General features: G+C 39.8%; 1 long non-coding RNA gene across 1 annotated transcript; it reads right to left on the bottom strand.

Moving 5' to 3' along the window:
• Nucleotides 1-6,385: 6,385 nt before the first annotated feature.
• Nucleotides 6,386-7,186, bottom strand: LOC108683290. The gene is made up of 2 exons (XR_001931603.2): nt 6,859-7,186; nt 6,386-6,522 (listed from the first exon to the last, which is right to left on the bottom strand). It is a non-coding gene; the product is annotated as an uncharacterized LOC108683290 (long non-coding RNA).
• Nucleotides 7,187-11,819: the final 4,633 nt, after the last annotated feature.

The raw sequence follows: 11,819 nt of genomic DNA, 5'->3' as shown, positions 1-11,819 counted from the left end.
AATTCTTAATGCACGTATGTAAAGCGTAGCCCGCATCTAGAGACTACAATGTCAGATAATTTATTGATTTGCGATTTTTTCAATACTCAATCATCCTGAGTTCAAACTCATTGAGAGCAAGCCGAGGAGCGTCTCAGATGAAAGCATTTCCCGTCTTGTGACGCCATCTTGATGATACAATCTCCGCTGCCGCCATCATGATGATACAATCTCCGCTGCCGCCATCTTGGTGATACAATCTCCGCTGCCGCCATCATGATGATACAATCTCCGCTGCCGCCATCTTGGTGATACAATCTCCGCTGCCGCCATCTAGGTGATACAATCTCCGCTGCCGCCATCTTAAGTCCGTGTGTGAGTTGTACAGTGATGAGTTGTACAACGATGAGTTGTACAGTGATGAGTTGTACAGTGATGAGTTGTACAGTGATGAGTTGTACAGTGATGAGTTGTACAGTGATGAGTTGCTCAGTGATGAGCTGCACAAACACTTCAAACAATGAAAACTTGCCAAACAGTTACCATTCAAATACTTAAATTCCCCGTGGCGTATTCGCCTACATCTTCCAAGGTCTGGAACCTATCAACAGTGATAGGAGTAGCATTACTGTATGCATGCAATGATTGGTTAAATTCAGTGTATACCTTTCATAATGTTTGTGGTCAATAATGTAGATTGGGCTTGAAAATACTTCTATAAAACCAAATGTATTCATAGGGACGTTTATTAGTTTGGCACTTTGGCTGATTGATAAAAATTTCAATCAAATCAATTTAGACCGAATATTGCGTCAATGTTACAATAATAAAATGTTTCGTTTGTAGTTATTGCTCATTCGCACGATTTTTGAGTTTCCGATAGAAGTTGACTCAAGATTCTCGATCAAATCTAAGAAGAAACCTCAACTGATCACTCGTCAAAGATGCATCATCTTTTCACTGCACATACCAGGAAACCTATTAAATATACATGAACCAAAGTTCTTTTATTTCCACCACACCAACTGCAGCCACTTTTGCTGTTAATAAAAGCATATGTTCTGTTCACGTCACCCGCTGGCTCACGGTGAAACATTTGTAAAATAAAACGTGATGAAGATTACTTGAGTGAAATTCATGCTTGTGTTCCGAAAAAAAAAAATTCCAATTAGTTTTTGATTTTTTCTCGGGTCCGATAATAAATAAGCATGCAAATGCGAGTAAGTCATATCGATGCCGTGTCCCGTAGACATGTTGTGAGGTCTTAAGACTCTTCATCACAGAGCTGCGAAGTCCGAATTCCCCGAGACCAGCAGATCTTTGTAAAATCTGCACTAGCGTGTATGTTTGGCTGTCACCAGCCCTTGGTCTCGTTATCTATTCAGCCACATATTTGTGGCTAAAACACCTCCGGCTACAAGGATATTGTTTTTGAGGCAAGGGGCGGCTTTAAGGTGGCCGGTGAATTGCCAGCGGGCGGCCGGAGCTAACCTGCTCTGGCCGACCGGTGGCCACCCACGGTCCGGGGAGGAGAGAAGGCGCTGTAGGGGCACTTGACGGGGCCGATAGAGATATTTATGAGCTTGCGGTTCCTCATAAACAACTGGGCATGATTTGACTCCAACAATTTAGGATACAAATTTTATTTGAACAAGTAGTCTCATGCAACACTAATGTAGCAGTTGCGCAAATATAGCTGCAAATTTTTTTATAATAGTACTGCGTACCATGGTACATCGTTTCATTATTGATTTCGCTCCTGTTATTTGCTTTAAAATGTAGTATTTATATTTGCCTTTTTATTATCATATAAATAATAATATTTACAGTCGCAGTAATAATAGTTTAAATCAATTATTCAGTATGATAATAATTCAGTGGGCTGATATTAATATTCAGTTTGATATTAACATTACAGATTATTAAGCAATGTGCAATGTGTTGTTACGGGTTGCTTTTTAGACTTGAAAAAATTATAGAAAAATAGAATGATATTAATTTAAATGCAGGTCTTCACCGTATTTAATGAACTTCTGATAAAAATTTACACATTTACATGAATGCTCTAATTATTGCATAGATCATGTACGTGTAGAATTTGAAATGCTATATTCAAGCTCATTTAGTTTAATGATTTGCATTAACATAATCATTCATGTGGTAGTACATGGAATATTCAATATTAAATTGTGCTGTTTATGCATTCATTCTCATCCCATTTCAGTACATAATTACGATTTCCTCTTCGTCATCATCCTAACGCATGTTGCTCATTTTCGACCAGCTTAACAATATTAACATGATATTTACGATGTATGGAAACATTTATTGTTAGATTTGACCCTTTAAAAAGCACCTCTGCTTCAGACAAGGGTTTCCAAAGCTGATCGAAAGAGACTGCGAAGTGAGGAGGGAAGAAGGAATGTTTACCTTGAACGCCAGAAGATTTATTGCCATATTGGGTAGGCTGCGATTCATGCAGTGTGACAAATGGTCAGGTCTTGCTTTAATCTACGGAAGTTTCACTTCTTTTTAGGTTTTAATCTACTTATATCTAACACTAGAAGAATGATTCAGAAATGCGCATGTTATATCAATCAATGAATAAAACATAGTTAAATTAACTAGTATCACGAAGATGTTAGAAAAGTCGCTCGTTTTACGATCCTCATATGGGTCAAAATTTTCGTTCGCGATAAAATTGGTAATACAAAGGTTAAATAATTTATCTTACTGTTCGGTAATTGAAAATAATTAGCCAGGATTGCATTCCAAATTTCAGACTTGCATCTTGTTAATGGGAGGACAATTTAATAGCCATAGACAACTAACGCTGTTGACAGCCTTGATGTTCACTCATACGAACTTGTAAAAGCGCATCAAATAGGCTAACGGTGAAATTTTGGTAGAGGTTCTTAACTTCTTATGGCATTGAGAATTACCAGCGTAAATTTTTGGCTCTTTGGTCTATGAGTAAAAAAATACGGGTGCCTCGCAGGACCCTTAAATGTGGCCAGCAGATATGACCAATGCAGTTTCTAAGCTCAAAAATGACATTCGATATTCAAAAGGTGCAGGTAACTTGGAACACACGTAACCATATCAATGATTCTAAATATTTATGTTAACATTATTTTGCCATTAATCAGGTGGCAATGAATGCCAACGCTACGATGTCTCACTGCAGGATTATTTCCTGTACGAAGAAGCTATGCTGTTGAAAATTGATTGATTATCAGGCGACATCATAATTCCTGCCATATGTTTTATGGCTCTGCAGGGGGGCCCGGTGGTTAAAGTTCAGAGTACCAAGATTGGAACAGAGAGGAGCGGGTTCGATCCCAGCTCTGTGTGACAGTTTCTGGTCAGAATCAGCGAGGAGGCCGGGCGGTTAAGCACAGCAGAATTGTAGCAGTGAGTTGCGAGTTCGAGACCGCAAAATGCTGTGAATGTTCTGCGATGTTAAGAATCGGCGACAGGTCTACGGTATAATAAACTCTGAAACCGCTATTAGCCTACTATATCTGAGGTCCGACGCATGGTTGAACTCATGGTTGAACTAGTATAAGGTTGACCAATGAGAAGCTAATTTTCGCTGATGACGTTTGTTGTTCTCCTGTGACGTCACTGATCTCAGAGACGTCACGTGCATTAACCAATCACCGAAATGAGATCAAAATAGTCAACCAATCCGTCATGGGAATGACGGGTTTGTTTGCATTTCTCGATCTCAGTGACGTAACAAGAAAGCTGAACTGAAAGGCGGAACTTCTTGTGGGTCAACCTTATATATTTCAACCATGGTTGAACTATATAAATTGGACCCACGAGAAGTTCCGCCTTTCAGTGCAACTCACATGTGACGTCACGGAGATCGCAAAACGTAAACAATCCATTGTCAGGCCGTGGGTTGTTCGCTGACGATTCGGGTTTGAGACTTTGAGCTGCGGTGTGCGACGGACGTAAGGAAGTTTGCTCCAGTGTGACCTTCAAGAGTGAATTTATACTTTTCATTTTCCGCGATCTTTGATTACAGTGCTTACGAATACGATGAGGCGCAGAGTCGGTGACTGCTAGTGCTAAACAACAATCATCCTCTGATCCTCATGAAACGATAATCAGGTAAGCAAACGAAGAAAGACCCTCCGACTGATGCGATTTCCCCCACGGCCCCACCACCACCAAAACAACGAAGCAAACTAATGCACTCTGCCGGCTGCCCTATCATCAGTCAGAATCTCAAAACATTCAGCTTCCACGTCTGAAACAGTGAGACTTATAAAGATGGACATGGACCTATTTGTGGATTTTAAGATATGTATTTCACTTTCTCTATCAGTCTATCTCCTATGCCAGCAGGGGCCTGCAGGGCAGCAGCACAGCAGAGTGCAGACACCTGACAGGCACCAGGGCCCAGGCTGGGCTCTGGAGATAGTGCCCGGCATAGTGGGACTGTGGGGCATAGTGCCAGTGGCATAGTGGCAAAGCAGAGAGTTTTTTAGACTCTCTTTCAAGTTCATTTTTGAGTCCTATGTGTAGACAAGTAAAGTATCCTGGATACCAGCATTATTATACTTATGAAATTGGTTTTAATCTTGAGTAAATGAGGAAATTAAAAATGAACTGATTCTAAAAAAGCTCTGGTTTGCCACTATGGCCAGTGGCAAACCAGAGATGTTTTAGAATCAGTTCATTTTAATTTCCTCATTCACTCAAGATTTGAACCAATTCCTTATGTATGATAATGCTGGTATGTGGTATCCATAATCCATGATACTTTACTGGTCTACATTACTACATATAGGACTCAAAAATGCCACACTCAGGATGATGTATGTTTTCGGTGAATTTTCCCGCGCATTTTCACTTTTTTTGAGCTATTGCTGTGCACAGTTGGCGCAATGTAATGAAAATTGATTATCTTCGCGCACGTGTTCGCGCAATCCTGGCCATCTTTATTTTAGAAGAAATTTTCTCCAGTCATATGGCAACACTGAACACCGTCTGTTTACATTTCGTATGTATAACAGCCGCAGTTTACGATTACTGTAAATGGCTTTTCATTAAAAATTACCCGGCGACGCATCTTTAAAATGGCCGGCAACGCTTTGGGCTTAAAAATCCATATATTGCCGACGCTGCATCCACCCTCTGCATAGTGGTCTTCAGCTACTTCAGCGCCTTCAGCTTTTAAGTGTGACCCAGAACCTAAAATTGTTTATGGCCAAACTATGATTCAAGCCAAACCCAGAGTACTGACTGTACTAAAAGTCAAGACAATGTGGTAATTCTGGTAGAGCTACTAGCTGGCCTGATGAATGCCCCACCTCAAAGTTCTTTGGCAATGACCTTTCACTCAGTAAAGCCTTGGCAACATTTCCTTTTGGCTCAGCAGGTATTAAGCAAATCAGGAAGACCATTGCTAGGAATCTCCTCAGCACTGTGGCATCAGTGTTTCACAGCTCTGCTGTGTTTCATGGCTCTGCCATGTTTTGCGGCTCTCATGTCTTGTTCTCTAGTCTTGTGTAACAGGTTTGCTGTCCATGCTGCAACTTCCTGTCTGGGGCTACATGTACATGGACATCATGACAAGTCTTCAAAGCTCCCATTAAACAGCAATTAGAAGAAGAAGAAGTTGTTGGGTGGTATGTTACATTGTCTTGGTGTCATATTTGATATAATATATAATGAAATTGACCTCTTCAAAATGGCCCTAAAAACTTTAATAACTGTATCTTATGTTATTATTTACAGTGCTGGTGTTTGCTGTACGATATTTGTACAGCAAAGAAATAAATAACTAAAATTAGAAGTTTAGTCTATTAGTATTGGCTATGCCAGTAAATACAGTAATGGCTGCCAGCCTGCCACTCTGCTTGACAAAGTCTAAAAGAAATGGAGATAAATTCTAACGTCTTGATTTTTTAAGCTAATGCCATATATTCCTGAATCTCTGTTATTATTCATGTTAAAAATTTTCTTTTGATTTACCGTCAACCGGGGCTACTCGGGACGGTTTTGAGCGTTTTTTGTTAATAACTTCTTACGATGAAACATTTCATAAACAAGTTTAGGCTCATTTTATAGCTCATTGCGAGGGCTATCGAATGGCATCTTCAAAAAAATTCCATATGCTATTCGTAAGGTGCCAGAAGCAAAAAAATAGTGTCCCGAGTAGCCCCGTCGAACGGGGCTACTCGGGACACTGGGAATGAAACTTCATTTTAAAACACATGAAGCATGCAGAGCGTACTCATCCATTACTAACAGTACTCTGAAGTCCGCCTCTTTCATTGTAGATGATGTNAAAACACCAGACCAAACACCAACCACATGCCAACCTAGCTTCACGGTCCTGTCACGGTCGCCATAACGAAAACTTTATGGCGGAAAGACAAAAACTGTATATACGAAATAATTTATTCGATCAACCGTGTGCAGGAAGTAAATAAGATTGCGTGAATTCCGCCACTGTTTCGTTCAATGAAGGGCCAGCAGAAAACTTGAGGCGGATGACGTCATGCGTACGTCATCATGCGGCATCTATTAAGTAAATAATGAAGATCACATCAATATACCGAGAAGAGATTAATTGATCAATCGTTGTACTTGGAATTTGTCATTAATTTCTCCGAGATCAATTAGCGAGTTTAACAATCATTTAATCAATTTGGAATTAGTTATCGATCACTAACTCAATTATACATCATTTGGATCAATTTATAAAAATCATTTCATATCATTTGCTCTATTGAATACATAAGATTAGATCAGTTGGCCCTACATCTTTATTATAAATCAGGCCGTGAAGCGGCTATTAGATCTTTAACCCAACACCATCCTTGACAATGAATCACGCCCTGTCAATGCCGGACTTACAGTGTATTGAATAAAGACTTGGCCTCCATGGTAAGTTTGATCCAGCTGAGTCTTCGAAGAGAGGTCCATCATCCTGGGGCGGCTGGTGCAGGTTTAGATTAAGGAGTCATTAGACGTCGGTCCACAGGGCCAGGGAACATCACTTGGAGGAGGTATCCAACGTGAACATCACGAGCTCAACACGAACACAGGCTCAAGTTCTCCGTAGCAACAGTAGGATCCAGATCCGTCCGTACATCCAAAAAAAAATCTGCCTTCCACTGGAGCCACAGCGCTGTTGTAGCTGTCGCACCCTGGCTTTTCCTTGCTCTGAATTTTATTAGTATCACGGACAATGGGGGGCAAAAAATTCAAAAGTCAAAAAGGCGTTGGGTCAGATCTAATATATCATGGATATGGTTATTTAGGATTATTCGATAATGTGGCAATTTATTTTATCCCTATATACAACACCATTCAAATATTGAGATATTCGATAGCAATATTCCAATTAGTTTTGCTACTATAACAATTTTACGCCGTGTTGGAGGTGCGTCCCGAGTTGCCCCGCCAGTCCCGAGTTGCCCCGGTTGACGGTATCTCTCACTCGTCATTTTTTAAGGAAAATTCTATTGAGAACTCTCAGTCTCAACCTTGCATTAGATTTAGCCATTTAATTTTGGGTGACCTAGGACCCAGCGAGCAGCCAGGGTGCAGAAAGGGGGTGAATATCAAAAGATCTTTGGCAAAATTTATGCCTTCAGAAGATCTTGCCAACACATTTGAATTCAAATAATTGCATTTTAGAAATTATTTTGATATTAGTGCAATTACGGTACTGCAAATCTGAAAAACTGCAAGTGCACACAGTAAGGTTTCTGGTACATTGGATGGGTCAGGATGCAGCAAAGCTTGTTCAGAAATCAGTTGTGATGAGTGTAAGTGTTGCAGTGTGTAGAAAATGAGGGATATTTTATCAAAGTTGCTTGCATCATTTTCTTATTATTAATTATCACGTGACACATCTTGAGAATGCCTGGCGATGCTTTGGGCTAAAAATCCATATCATGGCGACTCTGCTTGCAAACTCTGCACTCATGGGAACCAGTGGCAGTAGCTACTAAACTCCATCTGCAAAGTCAAGCTAATCATGGGTCAACATTCTACTAGAACTAGTTCTACCAGGGGTACAATGGACCCCAGAAAAGGCCAGCAATCTCAAAGACTCAGACCAGCGTAGTTGGGTCTTAGTAAAGTTAATTTTTTGATCAAAGTGATTGATAGAGAATTGTCTGAAATTTCCATGAAACAAAAGTTTCATTGTAAAATTAGTTTGAAAAGTTTCTGGATATTTCAGATCATTTTCTATGAACTTCTCTGATACCTTGGCCTGATGTGCTGGTCAAAAAAACAAATTTCCAAGTAAATTATAAAAAATTGGTGTGTGAAATTCCAAGTTTTTAGACTTTATTTGAGATGATTTGCGACCTTATGTTTTTCATGAACCTGGTCATGATCCTGACCTAGGTCCGGGTCCTAGTCACATTCTGACATGGTCAGGTTTGCAGTCGTTTTGTCCAAGGAGAAGTTGGTAAGACTTGTGGCTGATAGGGTCCAGGCTAGCTGGAATCAATCCTGGCTAGGTACTGTCAACAACCCTGGCAAAGGCCACTTCCTCACACTGGTGAAAAACAGGGTTGGCCTATGGCCTTGGACCCATAATAATCGTATGGGTAAAACTGCCTTAGCTAGGCTATGCACCAGTCATGCAGGTGTTAGGGACGACCAATTTAGCTTGCTTTAGGCTGAATGACAGCCCATTCTGCTCTTGTGGATCTCCTGAATCCATGGAGCATTTGCAGCTGCACTGCTCTCAGCGTGCCCTTGCACTCACCTAAGTAGCTAACACACTAACTCATCTCAACATCCCTGTCATGCTGCAAAACCTACTTGCTGAACGCCCCTTTCCCTGCCCCATACAGTGCCTGATAGGTGATGCTGTAGCCATATTTTTATTAGCTACCAAGACCCTCCATTTACTATGAGCAATGATACAACCTGTTTGATCTAACTTAACTAACCACCTAAAACTAGTTCTTTATTTAGACTTCTGTATACAGCTGGTTTTTGATCAGCTACAATATTGCTAACCACTAGTAAACTAAATGCAACTACCACATGTGGGAATTATCAACTTGGATAAAAAAGTCTTTCCTAACACAAATAAAAAACTCTTTCCTACTACAAATGTGTTGCTTGCAATGGAAAAAAAATTCCATGCAGTTTAGTATTATTTGCATTTTAATATGGTATTATTTAGGTAGTGACTGCCTCATATGAGGATGCTACTTTTTCCTCTTACAGCAAATTAACCCTAATCTCCTTCAGAGCTGGGCCCTTAGGGGGTCATGTTTTTTCCTGTTTCTGCGTGATCTGAGTAGAACTTTTCCTTAGCTATTCAGTCCAAAGAAGCTCCAGGCCACCCCCTCCCTTCCAGGGGCCCAGGTTGGACCTTTGGTAACTTGTCATTAACTTGTACAACCCCATGTGAGGCGCTAATCAGGGCATGGATATTACAACTAGCTGGGCTTGGAATACATTGATAATGTGATGATCTCTGAAGCCAATGCTCAATTTCATATCATCTATAGCTATTCTGTAGCTGAGCATTTGGCAATTGTTATTATAAATGATGTTCTTTTATTTTAACCAATTTCTCTCTTACATTTTTATCTTTGTTTATTTAGTTTACTCTCATTTGTTATTCTTCTTTTTGTTCTTGTTATTTTCTTCTAGTACATTTTTTGTGTTTTTTCCAGATTTGTAGATTAACTAGATTTTCAGATGTTACCTAACTATTAGACACAAACTAGACTCCACTTAGGCAAGGGGCTGCATGGACTAATATCCAGAGCTCCTACCGGTATAAGAAGAAATGAAAAAATAATAACATTGTATGGGTGGTGAGTTCTGGACTTTCTGGTTTTTGTCAGGCTCTGTATACTGAACTCTAGTATACAACTAACTCTTAACTGGGCTAAGAACGCACTGTCAATGTGGTGATCTCTAAAGTAAAGCCAATGCTCAATTTTGTATCCTCTAGGCCTAAACTCTACCTACACATGTGACCTTGTTTATTAATAATCATAAACTATGTTTGCCTATGTGATTTGTTTTGTCTCAACCTTTTTTTATTTATTATTGTTCTTTTTTGCTGTTATTGTTTTCTTGCACTATTGCTGTACAGCAATCCCTTGATTAGCACGGTTTTGAATAACGCGGTTTTGATTAACGCGGAAAAAAAATGTGCGACCTACCCTTAATCTACGCGGTGCCAGTTTTGATTAGGGCGACTTTTTTTTCACAACGCATCATTTTCCCGCCTCTAGCCAGAGGTGTTACATTCGTAACAAAAGTGTTACTTTTTGCTTATTAGATCTTATGTTGTTACTTTTGTTACGACTTTTGGAAAAATTCGCCAAATGTTGTTACTTTATGAATTTCAGCCAATAATTCTTTAAATAAGGTCCCATTCCATAGGCTCTGGTGCTGACTACAGAGTCGGTTTAACCGCGCCTTGTCTCATTCATAACTCGAATGGTTGAGTTCAGCAACGTTTGCCGGTAAGTGCACCATGCCGGTGCTCTAGTTACTCGTTAGCCTTCAACTGGTCAAGATCGCTGCCATATCTACTGCTCACTTTTATCAAACTATATAATTTTCCTTGATAAATTACCGTCATAATTATGGACAAAAAGGGAACGCTTAAACGTAAAAATATCACTTTGGAGACTAAGCTTGAACGATGAATTGAACTAAGCAAAATATGAGGAATTTTAGTGGAAAAAAAAGTATTATGTAACTTTGCTATTTTTGAGGATTCATTATAATTATTACCATATATTCTTAAGTTTGATTAGCGCGGTTTTGCTTAACACGGTAAAACTCGGGGATTTAATAACCGCGTTAATCAAGGGATTGCTGTATTGCCATTGCTGTTTGGTTGTTTATTTCTTTCCTTTCAGATTTTCAGCTGGAGCTGATACCAGTACTATACATTATGACTACCATTAGGCACAATTTTACAATCTCAACCCTGTTTAGGCAAGGGGCTGCTGGTACCAGTTTCCAGTGCTCCTATTAGTCCTATAAGAATAAATATGGAGAAGACTCGGTATACCTGCCTGCTGCTTCTTTGTATGGATGTCCCCGAGTCATTTAAAGCTACCTACTCCTCCATTCTTCCACCTCAAAAAAAAAAAAAAATGTGGAAAGAACTGCAATTTGTATTTCAAGTCAAAATTTTTATTCAAATGCTCACAATCTTCTCATTTTGATTCTTGGGCATCCTGGTGTGGCATAGTAGGGCTGTGGGAGCCTAGGAGGTTAGAAGGCTAGAAGCTATGTATGGAATGATGAATGGAATGATTGGTGCTTGGCAATTTTGCAGAGGCATGATAAGGTAGTAGAAAACACAATATAAAGGCTGTTGTAGATCTTTTTAGGAGGAGATTCTAAATGACTGTTACTCAGTCTGTTAGTGATGAAGTCAGATGATTCAGATCAACTATAGCAACTTGCCTCTGCCTGCTAAAGGGTGAAATCCACTTTGAATCTGGTGTAGCTTGAATCTTGCGGTTGCAGTGTTTCTAGCATGTTTAGCAACTATGTAGCTCTATAGCTAGGTGTAGCTATGCATGTTTAGATTGAACGTTGGCGACAGGGCTATATTAGGAGTTAAATTTGTGGCAATGACAGCACTTCTGCTCTGTTAGAGCCAGTCAGAGCCTTGGTAAGATACTTGACTGTGGGGGGCCCAATGGCTGCATGGGTATAATTGTGCATTGGCAAGTGAGTTTTAGGCTCATTTATTGGTCAGATTTTTCAGATTGACTATCTGTGTCTGTTGTATTATTTGAATTAAACTACTGGATCTATTAAATCAGCTTGGTGTCAACTATTGAATTTTATTTCTCACAGAG

The sequence above is a fragment of the Hyalella azteca genome, unplaced genomic scaffold (assembly GCF_000764305.2).
Source record: "Hyalella azteca isolate HAZT.00-mixed unplaced genomic scaffold, Hazt_2.0.2 contig11116, whole genome shotgun sequence".
Classification (NCBI taxonomy): Eukaryota; Metazoa; Arthropoda; class Malacostraca; order Amphipoda; family Hyalellidae; genus Hyalella; species Hyalella azteca.
Note: the sequence above shows the minus strand (reverse complement) of the source record. Positions and strands in the feature narration are given on the sequence as shown.